Source organism: Sminthopsis crassicaudata, chromosome 1 (genome assembly GCF_048593235.1).
Source record: "Sminthopsis crassicaudata isolate SCR6 chromosome 1, ASM4859323v1, whole genome shotgun sequence".
In the NCBI taxonomy this organism is placed as follows: Eukaryota; Metazoa; Chordata; class Mammalia; order Dasyuromorphia; family Dasyuridae; genus Sminthopsis; species Sminthopsis crassicaudata.
Window position 1 is genome coordinate 689481684 of NC_133617.1, and position 20328 is coordinate 689502011.

General features: G+C 32.2%; 1 pseudogene; it reads left to right on the forward strand.

Annotated features, from left to right (window-relative positions):
• Window positions 1-374: 374 nt before the first annotated feature.
• Window positions 375-3813, forward strand: LOC141551306 (complement component 1 Q subcomponent-binding protein, mitochondrial pseudogene; annotated as a pseudogene).
• The last annotated feature ends 16515 nt before the right edge of the window (window positions 3814-20328 follow it).

Sequence of the window (20328 nt, forward strand, 5' to 3'; positions counted from 1 at the left end):
GCAAACAGGAGTTAATATACAAGTCACTTCTGACCAACTAGCAGGTAAAGGTCTGTATGCAGAGAATTCAGCACAGATTAATTACCCCATAGGAGCTTATGAACAAATTGCTACTGCTATTATAAAAGCTTTTGATACCCTCCCAGGGAAAGATCAAGGGGAAGCCTTCACAAAAATGGAGCAAGATCCCAATGAACCCTTTGCAAATGGGACATCTGCAAACAGGTGCCACAAGAACTATTGGAGAAAATGCATCTACAGAACTAATGATAATACAACTGGCTAAGGAAAATACCAATGAGGTTTGCAGAAGAATTATATGGAGACTACACAAAGATGCTCCTTTAGAGGACATCTTAAGACGCTATGCCACAATGGGCACAAATGCTTATACCCAGACAATGACGAACATCGAAAGACAGGTCCCTCTTGGTAAGGGACTTCTAGAGAGACTCGCCGATATTTTCAGTGTGGAAAAATAGGACATCTAAGAGCTCAATGTAGGCAAAGAGATAGAGTGAGAAGACAGGGTGACAAAAGACCTAAAAACCTATGTCTAAATTGCTACAAGGGCTTCCATTGGTCCTCAGAATGTAGATTGACCAAGGGAAATGAAAGGCAGAGCCCAGCTCCAAGATATCATACAAAAGACAGATGGGGCATGATAGCAGCTGAGTGTACACCCAGAGAGTCTTTAGAAGGTCAGCACTCTGATGTGACCAATCAGCAAAAATAATCAGATGGGAGAAAGGTATTACAATTGAAGAAAATACAGTTGTGTGTGTGTGTGTGTGTGTGTGTGTGTGTGTGTGTGTGTGTGTTTTTAACTCAACAGAAGGGCAGTGTCCAATGCAAGCAGCTTCAATGTAATTGCCAGGTGATGAGGAGAAATCTAAAAAGTGATAAATAGAAGAAAATTAGGTTAACTGCTTGGGAGAAAGGGTTTGCTTGTATTCCTACAGATGGAGATAGCACATATGGGTGCCAATGAGACATATTTGCTTTGTCTATCAGAGAGAAACAGAAAGAGAGAAAAATCTGGAAACAAAGGAGAAGACCTAAGAACAAAATCTGTAGGAATCATTGGATTCCCAAACACAAGATGAGCTGTTGCAGGATTTGAAAACCATCAGGAATCATTGGATTCCTAGAGATGAAAAATTGTTGATGAGACTATTGCAGGGCTTCAAAACTTGCAGGAATTATTGGATTCCTGGCACATAAACTAATTGGACAACAGATTCCTTTTGGACTATTTCAAGAACTTATGGACATGTATAATTCTGCATGTTGATTCATGTTATTTGTTGCAGCACTATTAGCCTGTGTTACTATTTGCTTATGTAATTTATGTGATTATGTGTAATACCTCCCATATTGATGAATTTATGTATACCTGTTTCAAGTGAGCCCCTTCAGAAATACACTAATCTGATTTGACTTCCTATTTCCTCTGGTCTTTTCATCTCCCTTCCAGAGGGCATGATGACCTCTTTTTATGGTGTTTTCACTCCACAGCCAGGAAACAGCCAGGGAAGGCATGATCACCTCTTTTTTGGGGTTCTCATCTCCTTGAGAAGTCAGGGGATCATGACCACCTATGTTCTAAATCAAAAGAAAGCAGGCGAGCTTAAGATTCTTACAAAGGTACTAAGACAGTGGAATTGATAGACACAATAATTATCTAAGTTAGCATGGTTCAGTATGATTGATCTGATCTTACAAGAAGATGTTATGGGCCAGAACTTGAAACAAGATACTAAGTGTAATTGAGAAGATAGTGATTAAATCTAGTTTAGCATTGATTTAATCCTACAACAGATAATGCTTTCCCAGTGATATAATGATTGGTGTATACTCAGTGTGGGGCATATAAGGAGGAACTGTCAGGGCCAAGAAGGAGAAACTCACTAGAAGTTCATTTGGAGGGAGCTAGAGGAAGAAGCTGGAAAAGGCAAAGGACTAGTAGCAGGAGCCCTCGGAACCAAGGAGAGAGATAGGCTTCTAAGAAAGCTAACCAGGCCCAAGGAAGAGACAAGACTTAGAAAGATACAATAAAGGATTTGGACTTTAACTCCTAGCTGCATTTGGGGTGATTACACTGAACTGAAATTAAGCCTGCACCAAGAAGCCCCCCAAGAAACCTGCTCCTTATGATTTAGAGAATATTACATTTGTCTAATTTTAAAAATAATTTTTCTTCTTGATATGTTCTCAGATTTGCTGGGGTTTTTAAATGTTATTTCACTTTCTGTTCTTTTTTGCAGTTTTTATATTCTGTTTTGTTAATTCTTGGCACCTTATACTTTACTGACTTACCTTTGTACAATTCTAATTTTCAAATAACTATTTTCTTCTTTATTGTTATCTCCTTTTCTAGTTGGTTAACTTTTCCCCATCATAATCTTTTTGTTTTTCCTTGGACAACTCTTAATTTTTTTAGTTTTCCTTAATCTCTTTTATTTGATTTTTTATGTCTTTTTTGAGTACTTCTATAAATTATTTTTTGATAGGTAGCCATTTAACATTACTCTTTGGGGTAGAAATTTCCTTTTTTATTTCATTGTCCTCCTCTGAAGATAACTCCCCTCTATCTTATTCCCATAATAAGTTTCTCTAATTGGGTTCTTTGACAGTTTATGTTTGGTGTGTGTGTGTGTGTGTGTGTGTGTGTGTATGTGTGTGTGTGTGTGTGTTTGTGTATTTTAATGATCTTCACTCAGTTCTCTTCTCTTACCTGAAATACTAAACCAAAAGCTCCACTCTCCTGCAAATTTCTGAAGTCAGCAATGTCTCCCATTACTTTTACACTCTCCAGGGGTACTGATTCTTTTTTTTTTTTTTTTTTTTTTTAAATAAGACAGCATTTCAGTAGTACATCTGGGTATGGTGTTCCTAATAAACAGGAATATTTGAATGTGTTTGATATTATGTTTTTATTTGTATTTCTTTATTCTTAAAAAAGCAATCATCACTCTCGCCCCATCCTCATGTCTCAGCCATAGTTCTGTTGTTGCTATCCCTATTGTTGTGCCCTTGCCAGCTAGGGACTTGCCCTGCCATGAGCATTGTAAACTGCAATATTGAAGGCCTCATAAGTAGAGGAATGGAGGACCAACCAGGGCCTGTGCTCCCCACTTCCTGTAGCAACTACACTAGGACCTGGCTTGTGTACATGCAGGGAGTTTCACATGGGAAATAAAGGGTGGGGGAAGAGTAGACAATGCTTTTGCTGAATTCCTGACAGATGAAATTGAAGAGGAGAGAAAAGTCAAGAAACACATATCTCTCCCCAAGATGCCCATGGTTTGGAAACTTGGTGTGTGCAAGAGACAGAATCCAAGTTAATCTGGAGATTAGCTGGTGAGAGAATCACAGTGACCTTCAATATTAATATTGAAGTATCCCACCCATATTTGATGATGAACTATCAGAGAAACAGAAAGACTAAGCAGACCAAGTAGAGTTCTGAATTTGGAATTGGAAGTTGTAAAGAATGATACAAAGAAGACCCTTGTGTTAGACTGTCATTATCCAAAGAATGAGGTTGGACAGGAAGAGGATGAGACTATCATTTTCTTCATCCAGGAAGTTAGCTTTCAGCCCATCAGAAAATCAAACTGGAAGGATACAAACTACACATTGAACACAGACTTCCTGGACTAGGACCTGTTTGGGCACTTGATAGACTTCCTGACTGACCTGACTTGACAATACATTTGCAGATAAACTGATCAAACTCAGCATGGCTTTAGAACACTAGGAATATATCACTTTCAGGAAGATCTGCAAGGATTTGTCAAGTACCAGTAGGGAGGCCTGGGCTGTAAAAGCCTACTGTGGAATCAGAGAGAATAGTTACTGTAATGTTTTCTGGTTCATTTTTCTTGGGGTCTCTGGGACCAACCTTCCTTTCAGTTTAGTAATCACCACGAGAACAGTCAGGTGTGAAAGTTAAAATCCTTTATTATCTCCTTCCTGGGCCTGGGAAGGTTTCTGGAGAGCCTTTCAGACTGGCCTTGGTCTCAGTAGGGGAAGCGCAGGAGGCCAGGCCAGCCACCAGGAGGATGATTGAATGTGAAATGAATTTCTGTGTCGTTGGCTCCAAGAGCTTCTAGTGAGCTTGTTCTCTGTGGCACTCAGTCCCTGCTTATATGTTCCACACTTAAGTATAAACCAATTCATTATATCACTAGGAAACCATTATTTGTTGTAAGATTAAATCAATCATACTGAACCATGCTAAACTAGATAACCATTGTCTCATCAATTCCACTTAGTACCTTGTAAGCATCCTTGTTTCAAGTTCAGAGTTCTGGCCCATAACAATTACTACTTAGAAGTTACCATGGAGAAAGTTGGGTAAAATACTGTCAGTCATAAATCATGTTTCCTAACCCAGTTTTAAAAACATTATTTAAAATGTTAAAAAAATTAACTTACTAGTACCATATGATTACTTTTTGGTAATTTATGATCTTATTAATTTAGCAGTTCACACATTTTCCTTTAGTATTAAAATATTTTAATAATTTTATTTGTCTTAAAGACATTATTCTCTTTACTCTCCCTTATATTATTAGTATTTCACTGATTCATGCTCACAACAAACCTTTAGTAATTTTTTCTGATTTAGAAACTATGTAGTGCTATTTTGTTGTATTTAGTTATCTGTCAATATTTTAAATGCTTAGTAATTGAGTTTTAATCTACTTTTATAAGTATATTGCCTATTGGAATACAATAGAATTATACTCTGAGGTTAGGGATTTTGTGACAAGAATTCATGTTCAGCTGAGAAGAAATGTGAGATATATAGGTCGAATACCTAATCATAGCACTGCAACCTTGGTAGGTATCCAAACCAGAAGTAAAACAACAACAAAAACAACATAGGGAGATAGAAAATCTTAAAGGCATGGAATTTGGAATTATGCACTCTGTAGATGGCAAAATCTAGAATCACCCAATAAGGATTTTTGTAGAAATTAGATAATAACTTCATTCTATCTACCAATTATTGTATAGAGAGTGATAGTGATAAAAGCAATAAAATATGCAAAAACATGATTAGACAGTAGCAAAAATATGATTACACATTATTGTGGATTATTATATTTGTAGTTTAGCCAATAATGAATTAAGCTAATCTTTTTGGGATAAAACCAAAGTAGTCCTAGCATATACTATTTTTGCTCTATAATCTCTTTGTTAATATAGTTTTTAAAACTTTTTGATTTCTGTTCATTAAGATATTTGCTTATAGTTTTCTTTGTCTTAGTCTTTCCCTTGTTTAGGTCTCAAAAACATATTTATATCACTGAAGGAATTTAGTAGAATCTATTCTTTTCATATTTTTGCAAGTAAATTTTATGATACTATAATAAATTGTTCTTTAAATGTTAAAAATATATATTACCTCTTGAAAAGCTAACCTTTGTAAATATATTCTTGTGATGTGATCTTTATCAACATATGATCATTATATACTTGCCAATTCCTCATTTAGGATAGATACTTTAAAAGTGCTTGTTGATTATTGGATTGATAGAGGGAAATCTCAAGAAGAACCATATAGTTTCAATAATTCTTCACTAGCTATATTTTGGGATGTGGTTTGCCTTCTTTGAGATCTCTCCAACTGAAAATTGTATAGGAAAAAGTATTTCCTGTCTGGGTGTTTATTGAAAAGTGGAAGCTTCTGTATAGATCCCCATTTACCCCACATTTGTATGTTTATTATTTGGAGAAATTAGGGACCTTGGACTAAGTTTGGCTATTTACCATAGATGGTATGAGAATCAGATTTAGATGTAAATTAATGAAGTTTAGTTTTGAGAAAGTTTCTGGGAATGTTGTGTCACATTCCTAGGGAAAAGGCATCTAGAGAAAAAGGCAGTTCTGAAGCAGAACTGTAATGATGTCTTCTTTAATGCATGATGGCATTTCATAAGTAGCTGAAATGGGACAAAAAAAAAAGAAAGAAAAAAACGACTAATTCTAATTCTATCATTGCTTCACCATGTACTTATTATAAAGAACCAAGAGAGTTCAACTATGTGGAGATGTCATGAGATTAAGTCATCTACTATATAATAAATATTGCAACTCAAATCACTTTAATAAAATAACTTCCAAATATAGAATTTGACCATGATTAGAATTGGGCAGGAGATTTTATTTCACCAAAGATTTTCAAGACTGATCAATGGAAAATGACTGATGGTCAGTTAATATTGATCATCATTTGTTTGAAATTGATCAAGACCCTGAATTGAAATAAAAAGTTGCATTACATCCAAACAGTTTTGAATAGTTTTTGGATAATTTTCCAAATGCTGTTCTTCATTGATCCCTTTGAGACATTTTTGGAGTAGTATTAATTTTTCATGCGTTTAATATAGTCAACAATACATGAATTGCAGAAAAATAATTCCACTGGTAAGAGCTGGTAGCATCACATGAAAAGTCAACTACATGAGGTTAATGATGTTAAATGATGTGCAAGATAGAAATAGTTTCTTCCCCTACCATGTATCCAGTTACTTATTTTAATGACATACACGGTTGAGATTTGTGTTACTTTGGAATAAGCATGAATGTGTACTGGAACTTTCAGAACTGAGATTGGGTCATTACATAAAATGTAATTAATTAATAATTAATTAGTAATTACATAAAATGTTACTTAGTTGTAGAACTGGCCCAGGTATAATTACAAAATGTAATGGAATCTAAAAGTTAATAAATAGGTTATCTATTTAGCTATCAAATCAATACATGGAAGTATTCTCCATCAAAACATATCTGACAAATACAATCCTGCCTCTACTTCAAGACATCTAAGAAGGAAGCCACTAGCTCTTGAGGCAGCCTTTATCCATTTTTAAAAACCTCAAATAGCTAGCAAGATTAACCTGACACCAAGCCCGATTTTGCTTTCTGCAACTTTTCTATGCATCATTTCTATTGATGCTCTCTAGAACTAAAGAGAACAGGTCTAATCAATCTTTCTTCCACATGACAACAAAGCTTCAAATACTTGAAAACAGCTGCCAGTCCTGCCTGAGTCTTCTCTACTCTTTTCTAAATTACTTCAGATGATCCCATTTTAGCAATGACTTAAAACCCTTCACTGTCTTGGTTGCCTTCTGTCAGAGAATGTCTACTTTATTGATGTTTTTCAAACCATTACATTAAGAATCAGGGTGTGCTTGTAAATGTGTAACTCAGGGCAGTCTGGGGGGAGAGAGGAGGGACAGATGTGGAGGTGTATACATGATAGACATAAAGTTTAATCTGCATCATTAACATTATCCATTTCTTTTTTAAGTCTAGTCAATATACAAAATGATAAATTATATCTTGATTTTTAACATGTACAGGCTCTGAAGCATAAATCCTTATATTTAAAAGTTTAATACTTGACTCCTTCAAGCCATTAGGAGCTGCTTTCAGCATATTCTAGCTCCAAACTGAATGCAATACTCCACATGACTAATGACAAGTGAAGAGCATGGTGAGACTATGACTTCCTTATTCCTGTAAACTATATCTATTTTAATGTATACTAAGATTTTTGCATTAGGTTTTTTTTTCTAAGTACCATAGCAGAATTTCATTAAATTTACACTCTATTCTTTTGCAGAATAGCTGTTCCATTTTCTATTATACTTTGTACTTGATCTTTCTTTTGTATCCAAGTGTAACAATTTACCTTTATCCCTACTGAATTTCTTAATAGATTCATCCCAGTGTCCTCACTTGTCAGGATTCTTTTGGATCTTATCTTTTCCATTTGGCATGTTAGCAATCCTTCTTACTTTTGGATAGCCCCAATTCCAGATTATCCAAGGGGCATATTAGTCTTGTGACCTTCTTGTGACCATTCTAAAATTCTCTCTTGTTCCAAACTGTAATTGAGCTCCTCAAAATTTACTTCATCCTGCCTGAAAGAAAAGCTAATCATGAGGGATCATAGAGTCTATAGTGTCATCTAAATTCTCATTACAATCACAAGAGCCAGGTCTAGAAGGAAAGTTGTGAAGAAAATGGGAATAGGAATTTCATTTCCCTTTCTCTTATCTAATATAATTAGTATCTTGTGAATCTAAAATTTTAAATTAAAATTATAAAATATCTTATAAATAAAATCAAAGCTCAAGACTATTATACATTTTTTTTATTTTGAGGTAGAATGAAATTAAAATCACAGAGACAAGTTCCAAGGTCTTGGTGCCTATGGATCAAAGGGATCTTAGGGATCCTTATTTGCAACTAGTTAATGCCAAACAACATAGATTTCATCTTTGTGACATCATTTTGGACAAAAATCCAGAAATGTCAGAGCTTTAATTGTGCTATTGCATTTACAGACTATGTCTAATCATTTTTCCCCTTAAGGCTATATCTGAGATGATTTAAGAGCAGTTCTGCACATTTCAGAAGTATATGAATGAATAAGAATAAGTGAATCAGCAATGAAAAGAAAAACCTGATAATTTGCCAAGAACAAAGCATCAAAAATGCTTCTAAAGGTCAGCTCCTTTTAGGTGAGAATATATTTTGAGTACTGAACAAATATTTATGAAATGGATTTGATGAATGAATTTACTGAAACAGGAACTACTCACCAGGTGAAAGTGGCTTTTAAATAGTTGGCACTTGTTTGGCAAATGTGACTGCCACTAGGCAGTCACTTAGAATATTTATCCACTGAGATCCATTGAGATAACTTTCAGGAAAGGTGAATGCTAGGGAAAACAAAGATGAGGAATGAAAAATGTATACATAATGCGAAGCATTGAAGTAGTTGGAAGTAATATTTATCCAGAGATTCAACTTCTTTGATATACTTGATGGGGGTGAAACTGTGTCCCCTTTAATCTGTAAAATAATCACTCTGAAATTGTATCCCTTCGGATTCAGAGTCTCTCAGACTCCAAAGAGTCTAGGAGAAAACTTATTTTCCTGACTGGTATCCTTCCAGCCTTGTAAGGGTTCCTGCCCACCCAGCAGCCACCTCTGGCCCTGGCATCTTTCTAACTGAACTTTACTTCTAAATTTCTACAATAAATCTTTTATTTATTGATCTAGGTTTTCGGGCCTGTAAATTCATTTACAGGGGACACTGTGCCTCATGGGATTATCTTACTATCTATGCGCTGAGAAATGGGGTTCCCCTTTTCCTTTCCCTCATTAATGTGACTATACAACAAATTAAACGTGATTTTCAGATCTGAGTCTCTTCCCATTATAATTTTCTTTTTCAAATCAGGAAAGAAAGTCTGATGATAGACTTTCCAGATAGCTGACTTATGTTATTTACTTTTCTTTAGACTATCTCTCTATATATACCCACCTGCATTTTTCTTTGGGCCCTATTATATTTAATCTTAATATACACACAAGATGGGAGTTCCTCTGAATTGAGATTTTTATTTTGATAGACCCTTGTAATGTTAATTATTGCCTTAGAGATGTAGTTATCCAAACTGTTCTAGGCAGGAAAATGCCCCCAGGACTGCATCACAATAAAGGAAGCTATATGTTGCTTATTTTCTGAACTTTCAAACCCCTGACCTTGCAAAATTGTTAGGATGAAACAATAGCATGTTAAAAATGCGTGTTTCAACCATTTGAAAAGGTTTTATCAACTCTGACTGTCTAAAATCAGAAGACTGACGATTCTCAATGAAATTGTCCTAATCATAACTATAGCACCCAAGATACCTAAAGTGGAAGGGTAAGACGAAAACCTCATTAAATCTATTTTCTTTCTGATGCTGCCTTTTCAAGGTATGGTATCCTGGGGAGTGCACAAAAGCACCACCCCAGGGAAGCTCTATAATATAAAGAGTTGTTTTTACCTTATCCTTCAAATTTAAAGAGAAACATGGATGTATTTCCAAGGATTATTGAAAAGGTATCCACACTAGGATCAAGCTTCACATGGTCAAACTAAAATTATGTGGAGAATCTTGTGAGGAATATTGGTGATGGAGATGAGTACAAGAGGGAGATGACACATGAGTTCAAGTATTCAAAATCCTGCTGTAAGACAGAAGGATTAGACTAGTTCTATTTGGCACTGGTCAATTGAACTAGGAGTAAAATATGGAAGTTTCAAAGAGTCATATTTCAGTTTTATACATGCAAAACAAAATTGTTAATATTAAAACTATCCAAAAGTCAAACAAGTTTCCTCGGAGACTATGCATTTTCATTCATTGGAAGTTTACACACAAGAGCTAAATGACTAGCTAAAGTACATAGATTATTAATTTTTTTTGTATAAATTAGTACAGATTGTCAATAAATTCCCTATAACTTCTGAAATTCAGTGATTCTGTGACAGAGAAAATACAGAACTACTCAATTTTTATTTCATTTTCATCCCTTAGAGCAAATATGAGAAATTAAAGCCCATATGGTAGTCTGATATAAATAAGTTTGATTGTCCTGGTCAAGATGCATTACATATTGTGATACTGTCTACTAAGTTGATAAATTAGTAAATTGATTAACAGGAAGGGGCCTAGTTCACTTCACTTCCAGATCATTCAGGGACATGAGGTATAATCATATATGAAGGACTCTTTCTTTCTGGGACACATTACCGCATTCTAGGATAGCAGCACTCTAAAATGAGAATGTATTCTTTCTGGTCCCATGCCTCTATACCACTTATACTTCATACATTTTTATATGAGCCCTTGATGCCTCCAGCTAGTAATGGTTTATGGCTGAAGACAGGTAATCTAAACATGTTTAAAAAAGAAACTCCAGCCTTAATTTTGTGGCAGAATAAAGAAAATTTTAATGTAATAAGATCAGGAAAAGACATAATGGGCAATTATCAAATATGTGATATATATATATATATATATATATATATATATATATATATATATGTTTTTAAATATATAGATATAGATGCTTGAACATATATATATATACATATATGAATATATCACATATGTATATGAATGTATGCCTCATATACAGAAATTTTCAATTAGTAATATAATAATTTGATGAACCAAAAAAAAATCAAATCAAAGTTTTGGAAATTTTTGTTTGGTTGGTTTCTTAGGGTCTTCTGAACTTGCCAACTACAAAGCTAGTTGAACTGATAATATCAGCATGATTTATCACCATTTTAATATATTACCAACAAAGTCCAACAGGAAAAGATACAAAGAGAAATTCCACTTAAAATAACTATCCATAATATAAAATACTTGGGAGTCTACTTGCTAAGGGAAGTCAGGGATTATATGGACAAAAGTACAAAACACTTTTCACACAAATAAAGTCAGATCTAATCAATTTGATAAATATTAAGTGCTTATGGGAAAGCTGACCTAATTAATAAAAATGACAATACTACCTAAAATAATCTACTTATTCAATGCCATACCAATAAAACTCCAAAGAAATTATTTTATAAATATAGAAACAATAACAACAAAGTTTATCTGAAAGAACAAAAGGTCAAGATTTTCAAGAGAATTAATGGAAAAAATGCTAATGAAGGTGGCTTGCTGTGCCAGATCTAAAACTATATTATAAAGTAACAGTCATCAAAACCATATGGTACTGGCTAAGAAATAAAGTACTCGATCAGTGGAATAGATTAGGCCCACAGGACAAAATAATCAATAATTACAGCAATTTTTTGTTTGAGAAACAAAAATACCTCAGCTTTTGGGATAAGAACTATTTGACAAAAAACTTCTATAGAAATTGGAAACTAGTATGTCAGAAACTAGGCATTAACCACACCTAACACCCTATATCAAGATAAGGTAAAAATGAATTCATGATTTAGGTATAAAAAGTAGTATTATATTATAAGCAAATTAGAAAAAACAAAGTTTGCTTCACCTCTAAGATCTGTAGAGAAGAAATGCATGTGTGGGCAAAGAAGAAGTAAAAATTATTATTGATCCCAAAATAGATAATTTTGATTGCATTAAATTAAAAAGTTTTGTACAAACAAAACTAGAAGGGAAGCAATAAGTAGACAAAACATTTTTATATTCAAATGATACTGATAAAGACCTCATTTCTAAAATATATAGAGCACTCAGTCAAATTTATGAGAATTCAAGCCATTCCCTAATTGATAAATGGTCAAAGGATATGAACAGATGTTTTTCAGATGAAGAAATTAAAACCATGTTTAATCAATGAAAAGGTGCTCTGCATCACTATTGTTCAGAGAAATGCAAATTAAGACGACTCTGAGATACCATGACACACTTCTCAAATTGACTAAGATGACAGGAAAAAGCAATGATGAATGTTGTAGAGGATGTGGGAAAACTGGGACATTAATGCATTGTTGGTGGAGTTGTGAATAGATCCAATCATTCTAGAGAGCAATTTGGAATTATGCTCAAAGGGCTATCAAACTGTGCATACTCTTTGATCCAGCAGTGCTTCTACTGGGCATCTCAAAGAGATCTTAAAGGAGGGAATTTGACCCACATGTGCAAAAATGTTTGTGGCAGCCCTTTTTGTAGTGGCAAGAAACTGGAAACTGAGTGGATGTTCATCAGTTGGAGGATGGCTGCATAAGTTACCGTATATGACTGTTAAGGAATATTAGTTTATTTTATTAAAAAAAAAAAAAACAATCAATGATTTCAGAGAGGCCTGGAGAGACTTACATGAATTGATGCTAAGTGAAATGAGAGAACAAGGAGATCATTATATATGACAACAGCAAGATTATATCATGACCAATTCTGATGCATGTGGCTCTCTTCAACAATGAGACAATTCAAATCAGTTCCAAATGTTCAGTGATGAATAGAGCCATCTACATCCAGAGAGAGGGTTGTGGGACCTGGATAGCATTTTCACTGTTTTTCTTATTTTATTTTCTTTTTGATTTGATTTCCCTTTTGTAGCAAGATAATTATATAAATATGTAGGCATATATTGAATTTAACATATATTTTACTATGTTTACCATATATTGGATTACTTGTTATCTAGGGGAAGAGGAAGAGAGAAGGGGGAGGAACTTGGAACACAAGGCTTTGCAGGGGTTAATGTTGAAAAATTATCCACACATATCTTTTGAACATTAAAAAATTTTAATAAAAAAAAATTAAAAATGTTTTTAACAAATCATGATTTATCTTTTCTAGCATCTAAACTTGACTGAATTACTTCATATTGGAAAGTGTATTTTTAATTTTTTTTTCATATTCAACATGTCACATGAAGTGAAAATCATGTAATATCTTATGAATAGTTTGGGGTATTTTGGTGGGTCTGTCATTTCATCAATGTCAGTGGACTTCTTTATAGTATATCCATACCCTTTTATTCTAGCTCTTATTATTTCCTGTTTCAGTTTTAGTTCTCAAATTTAAGCTAGCCTTAATGTCTAGTATACATAAAACATTTCTGAACTCTAGCTAGTAGCTAATAATTGTTTATACAATCTTAGAAACACAATAAATAAGAAATGTATCTAGATCTACTCTTTAATGTTCACTGGATTCCTAGGCAAGGACTTCAAGTTCTGCACTTGATTCTTAATCTCCCTGTAGCTTGGGAAAATTTTTTGACTATCTCAGGTTACTTGATTATAAAATAAAAGATTGGGACTGTTAGATCTCTTTTATATTTTAAGAAATCATCCTATGATCTTAATCATGATGATTTAAAAATAACACACAATTCATTCCCATGGAACTTTGGTGAATTAATTCATTTCTGTGTTTGTATATTCAGATAATGTCCAACTCAAATAATTGTTGATGGATTTGAAGCAAAACAAAAATGGATAAACAAAAAGTCACAGTGTTCCTATGGAGAAAGAGTTGATGGCTCACAGTGTCAGGCATATACACTCAATGAGATATTAAAATATTTCCAAACAAAATAAAAATAAAATGTCATGTGTTTTGTCAAACTTTCTGATCAGATATTGCTTAGGATACAAGCTAGTTCTTTTTAGGATGAACATTTTCATATATCTTTTCATAATAAGCATAATTAAAAGGCACAAAAGATCTTTCATTCATACCACTATTAATAGTGAATAAATTTATTTTGACATTACAGCATTAATTAGATTGAAAAATGGAAGGTCAGATTTTATTGTAGGAAATTAATTTGCAGTGGTGGAATCTTCATGTGTGTAAGAACAGGACATAAATAGATATTGTCTGGAATCTACAATGAGAATTAATTTAATTGAAGCATTGTTTACGGAATCTATTCTTGCATATGCCTTAATAAATGAAAACACTATTTCTGACTGAGTTATGTCCAGCCAAAAGTAAATTACTATGAAATAGCAAAACTGTGTCTCTCAGGAAAATATGTAATATTTTATTGATGAAATAATTGATTTTAAAATAAAACTATTTTATTTAAATTTTTTATTTCTGTTTATTTATATATATTTACATTATATAATATATAATATAATGTGTATGTATTTATATTATTATATTTATTTGTTTCTAAAATAAATTTATTGTGAAATAAATAAATATTTAAAATAAAATAAAATATTTTATTAAGGAAATAATATATTTTCATGTTAAAATATTCAAATTTATTTTTGACAGCAGTGAACTTTTCAAATAAGTTCTTTTTATTTTGTAGTCAGAGATAAACTGTATATAATTATATTTACAAAAAAATATGTGCCTTGTTGGATAACTTTAACATGGACAGACTTCTAAGAAATGAGTTCTAAAATTTGAGTATTTCTTCCAAAATGTGGTGTTTAACATTTTATAATTATCATTCTTTGAATAATTGTTCTTATGATTATATAATGCCTCTTCTTCTATGTAGTTATTGCAAAGCAAAAAAATATTAAAACTTGATTAAGAAAGTTGATAATGTTTTTTGTTCCCATAATGGAAATAATATAGACTAGCTGATTACACTCTACAACCACAAATATATCCAAATATATCCATCATAACATTTATTCATCTTATTAAGCACATTTTCTTTTATTTAAAAATAAGTAACAGGTTTAAACATATTTCCACTTCTCTGATCATTAAGCAAATCAAATACCTACAAGAAGAACAATTCCTTCACATATATCTACATAATATGACAAAATAAATTCATAGAATAGTCATGTGCAAAATAAAATACATGCCACTTACTGAATTTTAGGTTCATATGAATGCTATATTCCATCTTCACTCTTTTAGACTCATAATTTATTATTTGTGCTTATTAATTATAACATATTTCTATTATTTTTTCTCTATATTTTTCTATAATTTTAAAAATTGTACTTTTTCTAGTGATCATTCCTTAATATCATGACGATACTCATGTGTGCTTTTTTCCCAAAAACCCATCCTGGAATATCAATCCCAAATTATAGCAATAGTTCACTGAAAGTGCCTCTTTGAATATTGCTGGTGAGGAGAGAAGAAAGGAAGAGGACCAGATAAACTTTTCTAATGGAAGAAGTACTATTATTATATTATTATTATATACTATTATTATTATTATATTATACTACTAATAGTACTATAATATCGCTACAAAATTTACAAATGATCAGATTTCATTGGAATAAAGTCACACTGTCAGTGGTAACTATCTTCAAGTTATGAAAGAACAGTGTGTAAATAGATGTTATTTTATAAATCTCTGCTTCCATAATGAGAATTAATGTAATCAGATATTTTATACAATTATACAATTTATACAATTATATAAAATTTTATACAATTTTATACAATTTATGTTTGTTTTTCAAACACATTGCATCAGTTCATAAAAAAATGTTTGAGCTAAAATTAGCCATTTTACTTTTGCTTAATTATAATTTTCCATTATGTTTATATACCATAAATTTTACCTATACCTAATGAGACACCTGTATGGTTTTCAATTTCTGATGAGAAAAAAAAAACTGTTATAAATATTTTAATATACATAATATGTTCATCTTTAATTGATTTGCTTTGTTATAGACTGATAGGTACATAACAGAGTCAACAAACAAGGGCAGTTAAGCAACTTTCTAGCCAGAATTCCAGTTTGCTTTGCAAACTGGTGGACCAAATCAAAACTCCACTAAAAATTCCCTAAGGAAGGTACCTGTCTTACTACAACTCTTCCAACATTTGTTAATTTCCTTATTTAACATTTTCTAGTCTGATAATTGAGTTTTTTAGTGAAGTCACAATCAATTTTATATTCTCTAAAGGCAGAATTTTTGTAATGATTTTGATAGTTATATTCCTTCCATTGAAAACTGCCTATTCATATCTCTTCACCATTTATCCATTATCAAATAACTTTCATTGTTTCAAAATTGAATGTCATACTTTCCATTTTAATTCATAATTTTTGCTAGTGTTAAACTCTATTATTTTTGCAATGCTGAATGACAAAAAAATGTTGCTTTTGCCCTCCAAATTTGTTGTCCCTGAATTTCCCTAACTTAGTTATAGTTTTTTAAGTCCTCATTATAGTAAATAATACATGAATTCAATTACAGAACCTGAATAGGATTTCAATAGTTGGAAAGTACAGAATAGTCATCAAAAATAGTTTAATATTTTTCTTATTTTTCTTTGAGAATTAAGATATGTTTCACTTGGTTTCCAATGCACAACATCTATCCCTTTTCCCCTAGGAATCTCCCATTAATGAGTAGGATTTGTTTGGCCATCTATGTTGTACAAATTCAAAACCTTCAACCCATCTAGTCTCTTCCATAGTGAAGTTCAGAATTTTCACTAACTTTAACTCTTCCCTCCTTATCTGTGGACAGTATTTTTTTACATTAACATATTTTAATGCATATTCTTCCAATCAATAAAATAAATACTATATTTTTTGTTTTCAATTCATGTTTTCATAAAGAAATATTTCTAATTATTATATTAGTTTTATCTCTTAATTCATCCTTTTTATCTCTCCATCACTGATGCAACATAAAATATTATTTTATTTTAGATATTTCATATTTATAACTTTAAATTGACAGTGGAAAATGTCTTTAAAGAACATACATTTTTCTTCTTTTTTGCCTATTTGAAATTGACAATCAAAAGAGTGTCAAACAAAATTATTTTTCTTATATCTATGGAGTCTTCCAGGATTTTTAAATTTTTATAATAAATTCATGTTATAGAAAAGTTGAGTTTCCATAAAATTATTTTTTTGAAATGAGGCATTGTTTGTTTTAACAACAATATTCTTCTATCATGTCAGTACAGCTATGAAATAGGGAACACTACAATTTCTTTTTTTTAATTTTTGTAGTATTCATTCTTATGAATCATGTTGAGAGAAAAAAAAATCAGAGCAAATGGGAAAAATAATGGAAGAGATAAAAAAAAAAAAACAGAAAAAGTATTGAATGTAGCATGTGTTGATTTTTATTCAGTATCCTTAGTTCTTTTCCAAATGCAGATAACATTTATTTTTAGAATTTATTATTAGGATTGATTTGGATCACTGAATCACTGAGAAGAACCAAATTTTTCATAGCTGATCATGGCACATTCTTGCTGCTATTGTGTACACTGGATTCCTAGTTCCTTTTATTTCATTCACCATCAGATGATGTAAATCATTTTAAGCCATTCTATAATCAACTTTTTCATTTTTTTTATAAAACAATGATGTGCCATAAACTTCAAATACCACAACTTGTTCAGCCATATCCCAATTGATGGACGTCTATTCATTTTCCAGTTCTTTGCTACCACATAAAGAGCTACTACAAACATTTTTTCATATATAGGTTTTTTTCCCCTCTATGATTTCCTTGGGATATTTCCCCAGTAATGACACTGTTGGTTCAAAAAGTATGCACTGTTTGATAATTCTTTGGGCAAATTTCCATATTACTCTCCAGAATACTTGTATCATATCACACTCCACCAGAAATACATTAGTGTCCCAGTTTTTCCACATACCCTCCGATATTTATCATTATTATTTTTTTCCTGTTATCTGAGAGATATGAGGCGGTACCTCAGACTTGAAATGCTTTGCATTTCCCTAGTCAACAGTGATTTAGGAACTTTTTTTTTTTTCCCAAAGCTATAGAAGGCTTTAATTTCATCATTTGAAAATACTCTGTTCATATCATTTGACCACTTATCAATTGGGAAATGAATTGAATTATATATTTTAGAATTAAGGCCTTTACCTCATTTCCAAAATATATAGAGAACTGACTCTAATTTGTAAGAAATCAAGCCATTCTTCAATTGATAAGTGGTCAAAAGATATGAACAGACAATTTTCAGATGATGACATTAAAACATTTCCACTCATATGAAAGAGTATTCCAAATCATTATTGATCAGAGAAATGCAAATTAAAACAACTCTGAGATACCAGAGTTGTCAGATTGGCTAAGATGACAGGAAAAAAAAGTAATTATGAATGTTGAAGGGGATGTGGGAAAACTGGGATACTGATGCATTGTTGGTGGAGTTGTGAAAGAATCCAACCATTCTGGAGAGAAATCTAGAATTATGGCCCCAAAGTTATCAAACTGTACATACCCTTTGATCCAGCAGTGCTACTACTGGGCTTATATCTCAAAGAAATACTAAAAAAGGGAAAGGGACCTGTATGTGGCAAAATGTTTGTGGCAGCCCTTTTTGTAGTGGCTAGAAACTGGAAAACAAATGGATGCCCATAAATTGCAGAATGGTTGGGTAAATTATGGTATATGGAAGTTATGGAATATTATTGTTCTGTAAGAAATGACCAGCAGGATGAATACAGAGAAGATTGGAGAGACATGAACTGATGTTGAGTAAAATGAGCAGAACCGGGAGATCATTATGCATGTCAAAAACAATACTGGATAAGGATGTATTCTGATGGAAGTGAATACCTTCAAGAAAGAGAAAATCTAATTCAGAACCAATTGATCAATGATGGACAGAATCAGCTATACCCAGAAAAGGAACACTGGGAAATGAGTGTAAACTGTTTGCACTTTTGTTTTTCTTCCTAGGTTATTTTTACCTTCTGAATCCAATTCTTCCTGTGCAACAAAAAATTCAGTTCTGCACACATACATTGTATCTAGGATATATTATAACATATTTAACATGTATGGGACTGCCTGCCATCTAGGGGAAGGGGTGGAAGGAAGGAGGGAAAAATTCAGAACAAAAATAAGTGCAAGGTATAATGTTGCAAAAAAAATTACCCATGCATGTGTACTGTCAAAAAAAAGTTATAATTATAAAATTAATAAAAAATTAAACATTCCTTTGTAAAAGCTAAAAAAAAAAAAAAAAAAAAAAAAAAAAAAAAAAAAAAAAAAGAAATGAGGTCTTTATCAGAAATACTGGCTGTAAAGATTTTTTTTTCCCAGATGGTACTTCCTTTTAATCTTGGCCCTGTTATTTTTGTTTGTGTAAAACCTTTTCCAACTTACTGTAATCAAAGTTGTTCCATTTTTCTATCATAACATTCTCTAGGTCTTCTTTGGTCATAAATTCCTCTCTTCTCCAAAGATCTTATAAATTACCCCTTGTTCTCCAATTTGTTTATGGTATCATCATTTATCCCCAAACCATGTATCCATTTTTTACCTTAATTTTCTATAGGGTGTGAGATGTAAGTCTATGTCATGTTTCCAATATATTACTTTCCAGTTTTCCCAGAAATTTTGGTCAAATAATGAGTTCCAAGTCCAGGTGTGTATTCATTATTGCATATTGCCTCCATATAGTTTATTTAAATTAAATTGGATGTTTAAGTTACTTACAGATTTTTTTTATTACAAATAATGGTACTATAAAAAAAATCTTAGAACACCAAAAAAGGAATGTGTCTTGTATTTTATCAGCAGCTTTCTCTGTATCTATTGAGATTATCACATGATATCTACTGTGTTTATTATTGATATGGTCGATTATGGTAATACTTTTCTTGATATTGAACCAGCCCTGCATTCCTGCTATAAATCCCACTTGGTCATAGAGTATTATCTTATTGATAAATTGCTGTAATCTATTTGCAAATATTTTATTTAAAATTATTGGCATCAATATTCGTTGGGGAGATTGGTTTTTAACTTTCTTTCTCTGTTTTGGTCCATCTTGCTTTAGATATCAGTGCCCTAGTTGAGTTAGAGAAGGAATTTGGAAGTGCTACTTCATTACCTATTTTTGCAAGTAGTTTATACAGTTCTGGAATTAATTCTTTAAATGTTCTGTACAATTTACTTGTGAGTGTATCTGGCCCTGGAGATTTTTTTCTTAGGGAGTTCATTAATGACATTCTCAATATATTTTTTCTAAAAGTGGGCTATTATTTCCTCTTAAGTTAACC